Source organism: Notothenia rossii, assembly GCF_949606895.1.
Source record: "Notothenia rossii genome assembly, chromosome: 2".
Classification (NCBI taxonomy): Eukaryota; Metazoa; Chordata; class Actinopteri; order Perciformes; family Nototheniidae; genus Notothenia; species Notothenia rossii.
This window is the reverse complement of record NC_136904.1, coordinates 39,208,404-39,222,659: the sequence shown is the minus strand read 5'-3', so window position 1 is coordinate 39,222,659 and position 14,256 is coordinate 39,208,404. Positions and strand designations below refer to the sequence as shown.

Here is a 14,256-nt window from a genome sequence, read left to right as displayed (position 1 = left end):
AAACAGCACGGGTAATCCGGTGCTTACCTCAAGCGTCAGCCAAAGTGGCTGACTGGGCGGGACACGGTTAGGCTGAGCCGTGCTACTTTTAACTAGCTAAACAAGAGGACACGACAAAAGCTGGAACTCAAGATGCTAATGATAGCTTGGCGCAACGCCGCGCCATCAGAAAAGTACAGAGAGCACAACAAAGGCAACTCCTGGGAGAGGGGGCGGAAACGCTGCCGTCACCAGAAAGTTCAAGCCAGGTAGCAACCAAGACAGAAATCAGGACAACTTAGCTGGGAGAGGGAGTGGAAACACTGCCGTCACCGACCAAGCCGACACCAACCTGTCCGTTGAAGTTTTCTGCGCAGCCGGCCACAGCTCCTGGAGGACGGGTAACCCAGCGGCTCCGACTGGATCAGTCGCGAAGCTGCACGCAGCCAGCTGGATGCAGAGAAATCCTTAAATCAAACGTTCCAACTGAACGCTGTAGGCTACAATATTTTAGCCACGGTACTCTCGCGCAGCGAGAAGATCAAAGGAACAGATCCTCTGATGACACGTCTCAATGTCTTGGGCCGCCCTGAGAGGAGTGCCCCTGGAGACCATCTGTGCCGCGGCGTCTTGGGCGTCTTCTGGCACATTCTCCAGGTTCTACCGGGTCAATGTCGCCACCCTCCATCCTTTGGGCGTGGTCCTTCTGCCAAGCTCCGCTGCTTCCTGTGAGTCCCAGATGACCGCCAGAGTTTCTTGTCACTCAGAATTCTTGTGTGCTCGCGAGAAGATTCTGGGAACAGATCCTCTGATGACAGCCGGTGTCGCGTGGGTCACAGGTGACTTTGTTGTTATTGGTACTCGTACGGCGCATGCGCGCGATGGACATATCCAGTGCTAAAGCAACGCCTCTGGCGGTCATCCGGGACTCATAGAACAGTAGTTACAGACGTAACTATCGTTCTCATGAACTATTTTGGGAAAATAACTTGGTGTGAACGCCCCTAATGAGTTCTTGGAGAGTGTGTAAAAGTATCTGATGGACTTTGAAGATGAACAAGTGGTGTAAGTGGGTGACCTGGGAAAGGATGAGCATATTTCATCTATTTTTCAAAATAGTTGACAAAAAAACTGGGTGGAGAAGATTAAAATAGTTTTTGGGTTGAAGAAAGAAGATTAAATTCTAGATTCATAGAATGTGTGTTAACCAAGCTCAACATAATTTATTTTAGTGACAAAAGTAAAAGATAAGCGGCACTGAAGAAATACCTTTGGAACAATAAAAAACAGCACCTCGCCATAAAATGGTTAAGGAAACGGCAATGGGGAAATCCTATCTTGGAGTAGACCGGGGTGAAGGATTACTGACGGCAGGAGTGGGGGAAAATGTCAGGGCTGAAACCTGGTGAGCCATAGCCTGATTATAGTTGAATAATGCCAAAATGAACTGATCGTGTTGTAACAATTGTAAACATTGCCCAGGCTAGACAGAGTGTGTTGGAAATAACCCATATTGGGTGGTGACTGAGGCAAGTGACACAATGGGAATGTTTTTAGCTTGCCTTGTTGCTTCCTGTTTTAATTGTAGAATATAATTTACATTTTGTTTTTTCACTTCCCATGAAGGAAAAAAATGTAGGCAGGTTCCTCACTTGCTTTTGTCATGTTGTTACATCAGCTGTACTCTAAATAGTCTTCAGGCAAAATCATTTCGACACAGATTCTGCAACATGAAAAAGTAGGCTTTGTTTTGTTTCTCTTTAGGTACCTTTATCATAAGAACCAACAGCATTCTATAGTAATGTTCATAGCCTTGCAATAGATTTTCACATTTGGCAAGTGCATTAACGCTTCAAAATTCACAAAGTGGCGTTACTATGTGGAGATTATCCTGCTTAACAAAATGTGTTAAGTATCATAAATGTGTTTTCAACAGAGCTTATTTCTATAGAAGAGGATTAGGGCTACATGACATTTTTCTTTTTCACACACACCCCCACATCTTTTTTTTCATGTGGCCCTAATCCTGCAATATACCAATATCCAATGGGAAAATCCCATTGCTTTTATCGAGGGACCCCTTTGCGATGCTAAATGGAGAGTCAACCTAAAAAAATACGTCATACCTGCACCACTCTATTCAGAGGTATTTGGATGCCAACATTAGCATTTGGCTCAATCCCCTGAAATGTTTAAGTACAATCTCAATTATTTGCTTGCATGGTTTTAGAGGCTCATACTCTTAGTCTTATTATATAAAACGAACAACCTACTCTTGGTGTTACCATCTCTGGTCACTTTTCTAGTTGTAAAACCCTCAATTCATAACAAGTCGTTCTGTTAGTTGGGTAGTTGATTATTCTGTGAAACCTCTCTTAGGTCCAAATGTAACTGGGAGAAATCTGTTATTATGTTACAGGTATTTAAAATGTAAGGTTTCCGTTCTTCACTCTGTGCCTCTGATATACGTAGGTGACAGGCAATTCTGTCCACAATTGCAAAGTAAGGGTTCGACTGCCAAGGGAGCTCGATGCTGGATCAGAAAACACCATTGTTTTCTACATGCTTACCTGGCCTGAAGCAAACTGGGTGAGATACTTTAATATTATGTCTAATTCTGTAATAAACAATCTGAATAAATAAAGTCCAAAAGTATGTATTTATTTTGTATAGTATTTACATATGTTCCTGCGTTCAGGTTCTTTGTGTGTGTGTGTGTGTGTGTGTGTGTGTGTGTATATATGTGTGTGTGTATATATATATATATGTGTGTGTGTGTGTGTGTGTGTGTGTGTGTGTGTGTGTGTGTGTGTGTGTGTGTGTGTGTGTGTGTCACATTGGAGCCATTGGAAGTACGTCATTGTTAATTCTCACTGACTGCATGTTATAGAGAACATGTCCTTGTTTCTGATCAAAAAAAATATCCTCAAATGCTATGGTACAACTTTCACTTGCTATTTAGCTATTCACCATTGCGCCCTTCACAAACATGCTAAATGTAATTTGTTTAATGAATAAGAGTGGGCCCACCAATAATGATAATTTGAAGCCCTGTGACTTTTCCTTTAAATACAGGAAATATACTTCAGTAAAAAAAACACAATTTACAAAACTGTTGTTATGCCTTATCTGTTTAACTAATGATGATTTTATGTTGTACTCTAGACCATACGTGAAGCCTCGGCTGAATTACATGAGAGCAGACTGGTTGGCCTGAGTGTGCGGTGCAAGAATATCTCAGGACTTCAGGAGCGCGTCAACATCACATTGGCTGTTACTGTGAATGTAACTACAACTTCTCATCTCAAATGTTTTTACTTCCATAACCTTCTATATTTTTGCCCTACACAAATATATAATATTGTAAACGTGTTACTGTGTGTGTCACAGGATAACCAAATGCCCCGCTGTCTGTGTTCTTAAACTATTCAACAAACGGTTTGTGAAAAACAAAGACACGTTTATATTTTGTTATGAATATTACAATTATTTATTCATTGTGGTCTCATACATGACCAACAAATTGGGTTTTAATTCCCATGTGTCAGGATCTCTCATATAATGGATCTGTCTGTCTACATTTGTTTGACCTGGCAGACTTTAGCACTGATGGCTGTCTGACTCTGTGGGAACCTGGTCAGAGAAACATCATCTGCTCCTGTGACCACCTCACATACTTTGGTGTGCTCATGGTAGGCTTGTCCTTGTCATCATGCAAAGTAGTCCATATACTGTAAATGTAAATATAGTGGATAGCCAAAATACATGATATTTTGCATTACTGAATTATGTAGTTTTATTACAAGGAACAACAACAGAAGCCGTTTTGGTCACTTTGGCGGGTCTATGCATGTCAGCGGACTGTTTTTTACAGTTATTACATCAAATCTTTGCAAAAAATGCAGTTGTGAAACTCTACAATTTTGCAATAGAGTGGTGCAGTGATGATAGCTCTAGCTAATTCTTTATAGTTTTAGCTGTCAACATATCCCATTGAAACCCAAACCAAAAACCAATGGAGTTGTGCAGTAATGAATATGAAAGTTAGCATCTTCTAGGTCCCCCGGCTTCTTTATTTACTTTGCCCTTTGATTGTCTGTTTGTTTTGTTTGTCCACCATGTACAAATGTAAATATAATTTATTATTATTCTTATTCGTCGAATAGCAGTCCGATTTATTTTTATTTTTCATTAGTTTTTGTTATATTGCAGAAAATAAGATATGTGTCAAACACATGATACTTACACATTTTGTTCAGCAGAAATTCCACATAATAACATCACTTTTATGACACTTGAAGCGTAAATTAAATGCCCCAGAAGTAAAAAGCTGAGGTAAGGCTTTCAACGAAATACATCATAGTCACATGTCTTAAAGATCCCATGTCACGGCCATTTCTACTGATCGTAATTCCATTGTTGAGGTATACTAAAATAGATTTATACTGTGCAATTGGTCACATTGGTTTCTCATACAGCATCTCTGTATGTGTATTCACTCTCTGTCCTACACGGCTTGTTGGAGCTCCTGCCCCCTCTCCCTATGAGCCAAGTGGCCGTCTGCGAGACAGCGAGACACAGCGAAACCCAGCCTGAAACCAGCCCGAACACACACACCCGCAGCCTGGCTGGGAGTTTGTGTATGTGCTCACACACCAACTCACAGCCTCGCCGCGTCCCGCCATCTCAGGGAGGAGAGATCGGCGATGTGTGTGAGGAAGTCAGACTTAACGTAACGGCTCCGCGGACGTAACGTAACGGTTCCACGGATTGGTCAATTTTGACCAATGGGTCCATTTGGGTATGGGCACGTCACTGTACCCAGGAAGAAAAAGAGAAATCTCCAACGAGGCGTTCTGGGGCAGCATAGACAGCTCTTTTTTGTGTTAGAGTTTTACTCGCTAAAGGGTGTACTTTGAGGGTTTGTGACTTTGCAGACCGTTTACATGCATAAAAACCTTCACAACACACAAGGGGACGGGTAATAACCGGAAAAGCATGACAAAGTGTATATTGAATAGTTTACATTAAAGAACACAAGGGTGTTTGATCGCTATGAGATCATTATGATTGACACTTTAACATTCTGGTTAAATAACAGAAGGTTTTTAATACTAAGGCTGGTAAGAATGGAGCTTTTGTTATTGACAACAAGTCCTCCAACTCATACGACCGAATAGGTCGATTGTTCAAGCCTTATTACGACCTATGATCAGGTTTTAAAGTTTCCGACCTCTAGTGCGCCCGTTGATTGCAAATGCTCCGGAGGGTCGTATTCAAGCAGTAGCTCACGGGCCGAACCACGCCAGACAGAACCACGCCCCTTAGCTGTGATACAATGAGCATACCACAGCCTGAAGTGAGCTATTGCTTTTATAAAACTTTTACCAAGTGTGGCAATATGAAATAAAAATACACACTCCAATTTAAAAAGTTTTTATTAGTAAATAATGATGTTCAAAATAAAATAGTCCCTCCGTTGCCTTCTGCACGAAACATAGTGGGAGGTGGTTGCTATACAACAGAACTAACAGCTAGCAAACATATTAGACAGAGATCGTTGATCCATTATTTGGCTATTTATTTACATTAATTTGTATGTTGCCGTTTATTGTGCACCCACTGAAAACCTGTCCAGCATCAGTAGAATGGCTTACGTGGTTACTTCTATAGGTTGAGGTTGTACTAGGCTGTTGCTTGGTTTGGCCAGAATATTGCTCCACTTTCTCCGGTCCCCGAGATTCGGCTTCCAGTAGCTCTGGAGAGAGTTTTCGCGCCTGTGGCCACTAACGGTCATAATTTCTCGCATCAGAAAGCTTTTGAATGGTGTTACTTTTCCAGTTGGTCTACCTACTCTTCACGTCTGCATGTCGTAGGCTAGGTGCTTTTTTTTCTGGAGATAGTGAGACCACCCCGGAGGTCGAAGTTAACCTTAAATGTTCCCGTCTTAAGCTTTGTACGTTTGTTTCGTAATGGAGGAAATGTAAATATATTTATAAAACGGACAAGTCAAATCAAGCAATCTGATTGGTCGATAGCGTTTTTGCGGACCTTTTTGATTACAGATTTGAAAACATTGTTGCTTGCTTTAAAAGTAGCACAATTCATTATGTCAAACCCATAGGTCAAACCTTGGAAAGTATCTAAATATCCCTGCCCTAATGCCAAAGTAACTGGCAACTGAATATGTTTTGCCGTTTGATACGATATGATACGATAATACTTTATTGGTCAGGGCCGTATTCACAAAGCATTTTATCTTACCGCTAGGAGTGCTCCTAACTCGCGCTAAAACATTTTACGTAGGAGTTTTTTCTTAAAAGTTATTCACAAAGCCGCTGAGACCTACTCATACTAAGGATAAATCACTAAGAGTGACGCGCCGTTGCTATGGATTACGTCGATTCTCGTGCATGAGTTTAGAAGCGGTCAGTACGGTGATTGGTTGTTCAGAGCAGGCGGTCTCGCTGAAACTCATCTGCAACATCCCACAAACGAGCCCACTAAATCATCGAAAAACAAGGAAATAGCCTAGGCTAGAAATGTATTCCTATCAAATAGTTATGGACAGTGCAGTTAACAGAATACACGCATGATGACAAGTTTGTGCAGACCACGATAATGACGTTGTATATGCACGTTAAAGAGAGAGAGCAAAGAATAAAAATACTTAAATTGCATTAAATCAAGGAGGCAATTAAAAGCACCCTGCAAACTATTATCCAATGAGCATATTTCCAGCACTTAAACACGTTCAATAACAGCCCATACCGCCGTTCAAGTCCCCCTATCATGATGAATGAAAACAATCTGCGTGTTGATGGAATGTACTTTCTTTCTATTGACGAACACGTCCTCATCTTTTGATGGCGCAATTATTTGTATGTCAATAGCACCGACCACACCGGGCATACCTGCAATTGCCATGAAGTTGGCTTTGATCACTGTGTAGTTGTTGATTGTTCAAAGGAAACCGGATAAACTGTTGGATGATATGTGGTCTATCTAGAGAGCGCGTTGATTGTTTGGTTTATGGCACGGATGACTGATGGTTGCGATATTCCTAAATCGTCGGCATTGCAAAGTTGCATTTTCCCACATTGCTAAATATCGTAGTGTTGCCAAACATTTTATTTCCGGACTAATCGGGTTATTCCTGTTAGTCGTGGATGTTATTGCATCCCGCACTAATTCCACAACAATTTTGATACCCTCACGATTTAGCCATATCTCTTGATCAATTCACAGTCTTCCATTGTCTCCAAAACATTTCGTCTCGCAGCCATTTTCAGATTCTTTGTGAATAGGTCTTACTGAGTTAGGAGTCCTCTCGAGGACTTTTAAGCTCTCCTAAACTTAGGTGCTACTTTTAGGCCTAAAATACTTTGTGAATTGCTCTTAGTGAATACAATTAGGAGTCCTACATTTAAGACTGACACGCCCATTATGTTTAGGAGTTTCTCCTAAATTCGCCAGTTAGGAGCTACTTTTAGCCCTAAGATCCTTTGTGAATACGGCCCCAGATCAAGTATGAAATTTGACTTGCGTCACAGCAGCTCCATGTCCAACATCAACAGACAAGTATCCAGACACAATACATGAAACTCAAACAACAAACATTTAACATAACAGCACAATCAGTGAGAGAAAACATGCTCAAAGAGCCTTCAGCGTGCATTTGATCTGGGATTTAGCTCTGTATTTACTGTGAGGATTGACTGATGCACAAAGGAGTGCTTCATGTCTATGTTTGGACCGTAAAAAGGAGGGTTTCTGCCCTGTTACTTCTCCGCTGTTTTCTTGTCCCAGTTGCATGCAGTTTGCTTTTCAGCCCAACTGTATACAGTTAAATCGACCGGACTTCTTTCTGCATATGTGAGCGTCCTTTAACAATGGTCAATAAGTCCTTGCTGCACATTATCCCTTACATGTTTCCATCTTAAGCTTTGTTAGTTAGTTAGTTAGTTAGTTAGTTAGTTAGTTAGTTAGTTAGTTAGTTTTGTAACGGACGTAAGGTAACAGTTGTAACGGTTGTAGCTTTTCTCAGACACAGAGGGATACTGACTTGTTGTGAAAAGTAACTACAATTCTAACCGTTGTATATGCTCATTATATCACGGCTAAGAACCAACCAGATTTTCTTGATTTGACTTGTCCGTTTTATACGCACTAATAACCCTCTCTGGAAAAATCCTAAATTGTAGGATAGTTTGGCCATTAAAATGCTTTTTGATTAGATTGCTAGCGAGAAGTGTATATTGTACTTTTAGAATCCACATCCAGTGGATGTGTAGGATCTATAGTTTGATAATAATAATAAATGGGATTTATATAGCGCTTTTCTAGACCCAAAGACGCTTTACATTATGAGTCAGGTCGACAAACAAAACAAGAACAAAAACACAAACAAAAACAAAAAACAAAACAAAAACAGAAAAGCAGTCAGGAGGATGTTGGTTCAGAGGGGGGAGGGGCGGGTTTAAGGATAAGCAGAGTTGAAGAGGTGGGTTTTGAGACGGGATTGGAACAGGGTGAGGGAATCAGACTCACGGAGGTCTTGGGGGAGGGAGTTCCAGAGCTTCGGGGCTGCCACAGAGAAGGCTCTGTCCTCGAAGCTCCGGAGTTTGGCCTTGGGGATTGAGAGCAAACCGGCTGAGGTGGATCTGAGGGACTGGGGTGGTTGGTAGAGGATGAGGAGGTCAGTGAGGTAGGGGGGGGCCAGATGGTGGAGGGCTTTATAGGTGAGGACCAGGAGTTTGTAGTGAATGCGGTGTGAGACGGGAAGCCAGTGGAGTTCTTTGAGGACCGGGGTGATGTGATGCCATGATTTGGTGTGGGTGAGGAGTCTGGCGGCTGCGTTCTGGACACGCTGGAGTCTGTTGAGGGATGTTAGATGATAGATATTAGGAAGATGATTTGAGGTCTCGCCAGGAGAACGTGTAACGGCAGCGTCCATGTAAAGTTAGGGTCAACCCCCACGGGGTGAAAACAGTATTTCCGGTCTCGAAGTTTTCGTAATAAAACCGCATTCCCCTCACTGTCAAATGATTTTAAAGCGATATCTGCAGTACTCATCCACTAAAAAACATCAGTTTATCCTTGTTAATTACACAACATTAATTGGTTTAAATTGTGTGCACTGCGTTTGTGTTTTTCGCATAGGTTTTTCCCTTTCGATTCTGAGAGAGACTTTTCTTTTTTTAACCCGCACCACCTAGTGGTTAAAGCACGTTATTGCATTTTTTTTTGGAATATGTCTTGTTTGATTAAAAAATATAAATATTAAGAGTACCCTACATACAAAATAGGGGGAAAGTAGAAGGTCAATGATAGAAATATAGAATAGAAAATATCAAAAAGATACTGTAGTGATCTCTACAGTAAAACTGTTTAGTGCAGGACGTCCAAAGATATTAGGAGGATGTGCAAAACAGACAAACTAATAAGGCTTTATTCAAACATGAAAGATTACTTTAAGTTAAGGTCTTCTTTTGAATAAGAAAAAAACGTTGGGGGTATCAACAGATAAATATTAAGCCTGACAAAGTACTTAACATCTAAAATATTGCAGTTTATTTTGGCACTTGACAATCACCTTCCCTGAATTTTACTCAGGTGTAACTAAAGTCTGCTTTAAGGGTTGTATATATTTCAGATCATTAATCAGAATCTGCAAAGTAACTAAATGTAGTGGGGTCAAAATACCAGGTTAACCTCTGAATTGTAGTGGAGTAGAATTACAAATTAATAAATTGCATGTTGTACATAGCCCACTGCTGTAACAAAACATCCACGGCAGACTATCCAAAACTGGACCCGTTCGAGTCAAGTTTTGGATAGTCTGCCGTGGATTCATTCCATTTCAAAGAGCTCGGCGTAACCTTGGCGCACTGCCACTCCAACATCTAATCACAGAGCTTGAGGACTAATCACAGGGTTTGTCAAGCAAAGTGGATGTTGTAGTCCCAAACAATAGCTGAGGATTATGGGTAGTGTAGTGTCTTCAGCCAGCCTAAACTCCCAAAAACGATTTGCTTCTCCAAATCGAAGGTTAAAAACACAAAAGCATTGTACACAATTTAAACCAATCAATGTTGTGTAATTAACAAGGATAAACTGATGTTTTTTAGTGGATGAGTACTGCAGATATATCACTGTGAACTCGTTTGACAGTGAAGGGAATACTTCCGGTTTTATTATGAAAACTTCGAGACCGGATATGCTGTTTTCACCCTGTGGGGGTTGATGCCAACTTTACATGAACGCTGCGGAAAGACATAGTATATACACGTTGTCCTGGCAAGACTTCAAATCATCTTCGTAATATCTAGGCGAGGCGTGTGGCGCAGTGGATAGAACGTTGGTGTTGAGTTCAAACCCTACTGCAGTCAACATGTCGTTGTGTCCCTGGGCAAGACACTTCACCCCAAATTGCTCTTTTGGGTATTGAGTATGTAAGTCGCTTTGGGTAAAAGCGTCTAATAAGTAACATGTAATCTATCAAACTATAGATTGGACGTGGGTTCTAAAAGTACAATATATGTTACGGTGGGTGAAGAAAAAGCAGGACCCAAATGCAGATTACACTGATATTGCCTTTATTTCAAGGATAAAATAATAACTTCGACAAAACAGAACACTCACCGGTGAACTCAGTCACAAACAAAAGACGAACCAACACTGAACACAGGAAGAGACAAGACTAAATACAGGGAGGGGTAATCACAGGACGAGAAACAGCCGGGCAGCGGAGGAGAAACACAAGGGCAACAGGTGAAAACAATCAGACAATTAGACACACCAGGGAAACTAACGACAGGGGAAAAACACAGGAAGAAGGACCAGACAATATACCAAGAGGAAAACATGATAGTGAGAACAGCAAAACACCCAAAACAAGACATACAAAACGTGACATAACACAATAATCGTAACAATATACAGTTCTCGCTAGAAATCGAATCAAAAAGTGTTTTAATGGCCAAACTATCCTACAATTTAGGATTTTCCAGAGAGGGGTATTAGTGAATATACGACCCTCCGGAGCATTTGCAATCAACGGGAGTATGCCGCAAATTGTTGTTTCTTACACGACCACTAGAGGTGCTACACTTTAAAGGTGGGGTAGGTAAGTTTCAGAAATCGGCTCGAGTGCACTAACATTTGAAAGTACACAGCCAAAAAGAATCCGCCCCTTCCATCAGACTTCCTTACAGAGCACTAGTGATGGCAAAAGTAAGCTTTGAATGAAGCGTCGAACCACTTGGACAATTGTGTCGGAAATAGGTTCATTTCTCGAAGCTTCAGTTACAGCGACCTCTCCTGGCGAAGTGTAAGGCTGCAGTGGGTTTAACGTATCTTTGCCTTGAAAAATATTCGAGACACACACACACTAAGACTGAATATCATGTTCTATTTGCAATTAAAGATTGATAATAGTGTGTATTGGGTTATTGAGAAGAGACTAGAGAGTGCTTGACATTTTTTGGGGCGGAGAGGGTCTTTTATCAGTTATTAAAGTATTAAACTTGAAAAGCAATGATTAAAAGTTTAACTATTTCGACCTTTGAACCAGCTGCGCGGAGGATATCGCCGCATCCTGGCCGCCGGCTCTATCCACTGGGCTATCAATTCCTTAGACCATCGAAGTGTTTTTATATTACTGATTGTCTTTTTGTTCACAACTTCTCCACATTTCGAAGTGTTTCACGAGCCAGAACGACCTATTTTTCTTCCTGGCTTGCTATAATGATCCAATGCAATGCCAACAACAACTCAACAGCAACAATGCAAACTACGACAACAACCCACACATTGCGCATTGTTTAGAGCGGTTATAAAGTGTTGAAGCGCTCAAATTTGAAACTGCTTCAACCTGTCACCTGTCAGAATCGAGACGAGGCAGTGCATTGAATCACCTGATTGGACGGCGAACCAGTGAGTTGATTCATTCAGGAAATGAAGTAGTTGCTGGTTCGGACGTCACATGTCACGTGATTTGAAGCAGTTGCTGCTTCGGACGTCACATGTCACGTGATTTGAAGCAAGCTTCGAAGCACTGCTTTTGTGGAATAGGAAGTCCAGGGTTGAAGCTCCGTTCGAAGCTTCAGTGTCAAACTGCCATCAATACAGAGCACCTCCTCCGCGAGAGCAGGCTGCAGTAACGTTACATATCAGGCAAAGCTAAACACATCTAGGTTAGCAATACGACACAGCCAAAGCAACTCCGATATTGACTCTGGTTTGACTTCTCCTAGTTTCCGCTTTCTTTTTGTTCTTAATTTGCTCCGTGACATTTTTTTCTTCTGCGACCAGTAGACGATGTTGAACCTAACTCTGCCATGGTGAAAGTGGCCGCCTGTTGCTGGCGAGTCATTGAAGTACTGCTGCAATGCACGCCCAATGACGGCATGCCCAATGAGGGCACGAGATACATTTGTGCGTGCACGAGATGGAAGGCTGACAGACAGGGCAGCAATCCAATCCGTTTAGCAACGGATTGGTTGTAGTTTTTAAAGTATTATGGGTTCCACAGATGACATTTTTTAATGGATTTTTTTTCAAAGCACTTAAGATATTCATTGCTATCGGGATGTTAAAAGCATTCCATGGAATATAACAAAAAGTGTATCTCGAGCCGGTTTCTGAAACTTACTTACCCCACCTTTAAAATTTGACTATAGGTCGTAATGAGCTGGTGAACAATCGATCTATTTGGTCGTTTTTTGGAGGAGGACAGGCTGGTTATTGACTCTGCGGTTGTCCTGTTTAATTATTAGTTATAGGAATATCATAGTTGAATTTTAAAATCTAATTAGCTCTATCAAATTACTGACAAATTGTCTGTGTTAAAGGAATTATTTTGTCCTTTCTCCTCAGGTATCTTCTGCCTCCCTCTCACAAACAGACCTGCAGATGCTGACATACATCACTCTGATTGGTTGTAGTCTTTCTCTGTTTGCCCTGATCATCACTGTTCTGCTCTTCATCGCAAATAGGTACAAAAAAAAGAAATATTTCTTGCCACGTGGATGACATTGATCCATCATACCTCTTTAAGGCCTTGGCAATGTGGGCCTTATTTGTTACTTACTTTTAAATGCAATGTTCTTTTCTCACTCCTTTTATTATCATATTTTGTCCCTTTTCTTCCCATATATGTCATGAAATCCTTTAACAAAATAAAAATGTAACACTTACCAAGAAACAATTCTCCTCCAGAAAAGTCCGAGCAGATATCTCTATGAAGGTCCACATCAACCTGGCCATTGCCCTGATCCTCCTCAACCTGCACTTCCTCCCCAGCCAGACGGTGGCAGCATCGTCCTCCATCGGGCTCTGCTTCTATATGGCCGTCTCTCTTCACTACTCCCTGCTGGCCACTTTCAGGTGGATGGCCCTGGAGGGTTTACACCTCTACCTTCTCTTAGTCAGAGTCTTCAACATTTATATCCGGAATACTTGCTCAAGCTCAGCTTGGTGGGATGGGGTGAGTAGAGTCGCAAAGGCCAGGCATCAACAGGTGGCAACATCTGTCAACAAACATTTGAATTATTTAATCCTTAACTAGCCATAGTACTGTCTATAAATACTTGTATGAAGTGAAAGTACAAAAGTATAAGCAACCAAACTGCACTCAAAATGTCCAAAAGTCCTATTTTAGAATATATATATTGTTGGCCTAAATTATTGCTGCAAGCTTGTGAATTTCCCCATAGGATCAATATATTTTTCATAGACATTTGACTTTAACTTCTAAGGTTTATATAACATTTTTTATATTATTTATATAATAAAAACGTCTTCTTTTTTTTTCATTGCACACTTTTGCTTTATCTTCTGAGGTTTTGTTATTGCTGTGAGCTAGTGAATTTCCCCACAGGATCAATATTTTTTTATTAGACATTATACTTTAACTTCTAATGTTTATATACATATTTGTATGTTATTTACATCATGTAAAATATTCATATATCTTTTTTTTCATTGCATATTTTTACTTTTTACTCTTAGGTTTATAAAACGTTTTTTTATTGTATTTTTATTTCATTTGATGATTCTGTATAAATTATTTTTCTGCAAGGCAATTCAAGTTATTTATATAGCAGCTTTCTTCGGCCTGGATTTAAAAGTAGTCAGAGTTGCAGCGGACCTGCAGGTTTCTGGGAGTTCCAGATATTTGGAGCATAATAACTGAACACTGCTTCTCCATGTTTAGTTCTGACTCTGGGGACAGGAAGCTGACCAGTCCCTGAAGACCTGAGAGATCTGAATGGT

General features: G+C 40.9%; 1 protein-coding gene and 1 pseudogene across 3 annotated transcripts in view; one reads left to right on the top strand and one right to left on the bottom strand.

Moving 5' to 3' along the window:
• The window catches only part of mmp15b (matrix metallopeptidase 15b), an 84,076-nt gene that overhangs the window by 65,468 nt on the left and 4,352 nt on the right, over window positions 1-14,256 (bottom strand). Inside the window, exon 1 of one of the 2 annotated variants that reach the window (XM_079664857.1) lies at window positions 332-1,472. The exons of the other annotated variant lie outside the window; for it this stretch is intronic. The gene's annotated coding sequence lies outside the window, so the exon portion shown is untranslated. Of the gene's footprint in view, window positions 1-331; window positions 1,473-14,256 lie in introns of those variants that run through there. 2 annotated transcript variants of the gene reach the window in all.
• The window catches only part of LOC307029602 (adhesion G-protein coupled receptor G2-like), a 30,971-nt pseudogene continuing 18,542 nt past the window's right edge, over window positions 1,828-14,256 (top strand). The window contains exons 1-6 of the transcript XR_013810607.1: window positions 1,828-2,568; window positions 3,145-3,264; window positions 3,370-3,417; window positions 3,577-3,671; window positions 12,859-12,977; window positions 13,201-13,468. The product of XR_013810607.1 is annotated as an adhesion G-protein coupled receptor G2-like (transcript). The remainder of the gene's footprint in view (window positions 2,569-3,144; window positions 3,265-3,369; window positions 3,418-3,576; window positions 3,672-12,858; window positions 12,978-13,200; window positions 13,469-14,256) is intronic.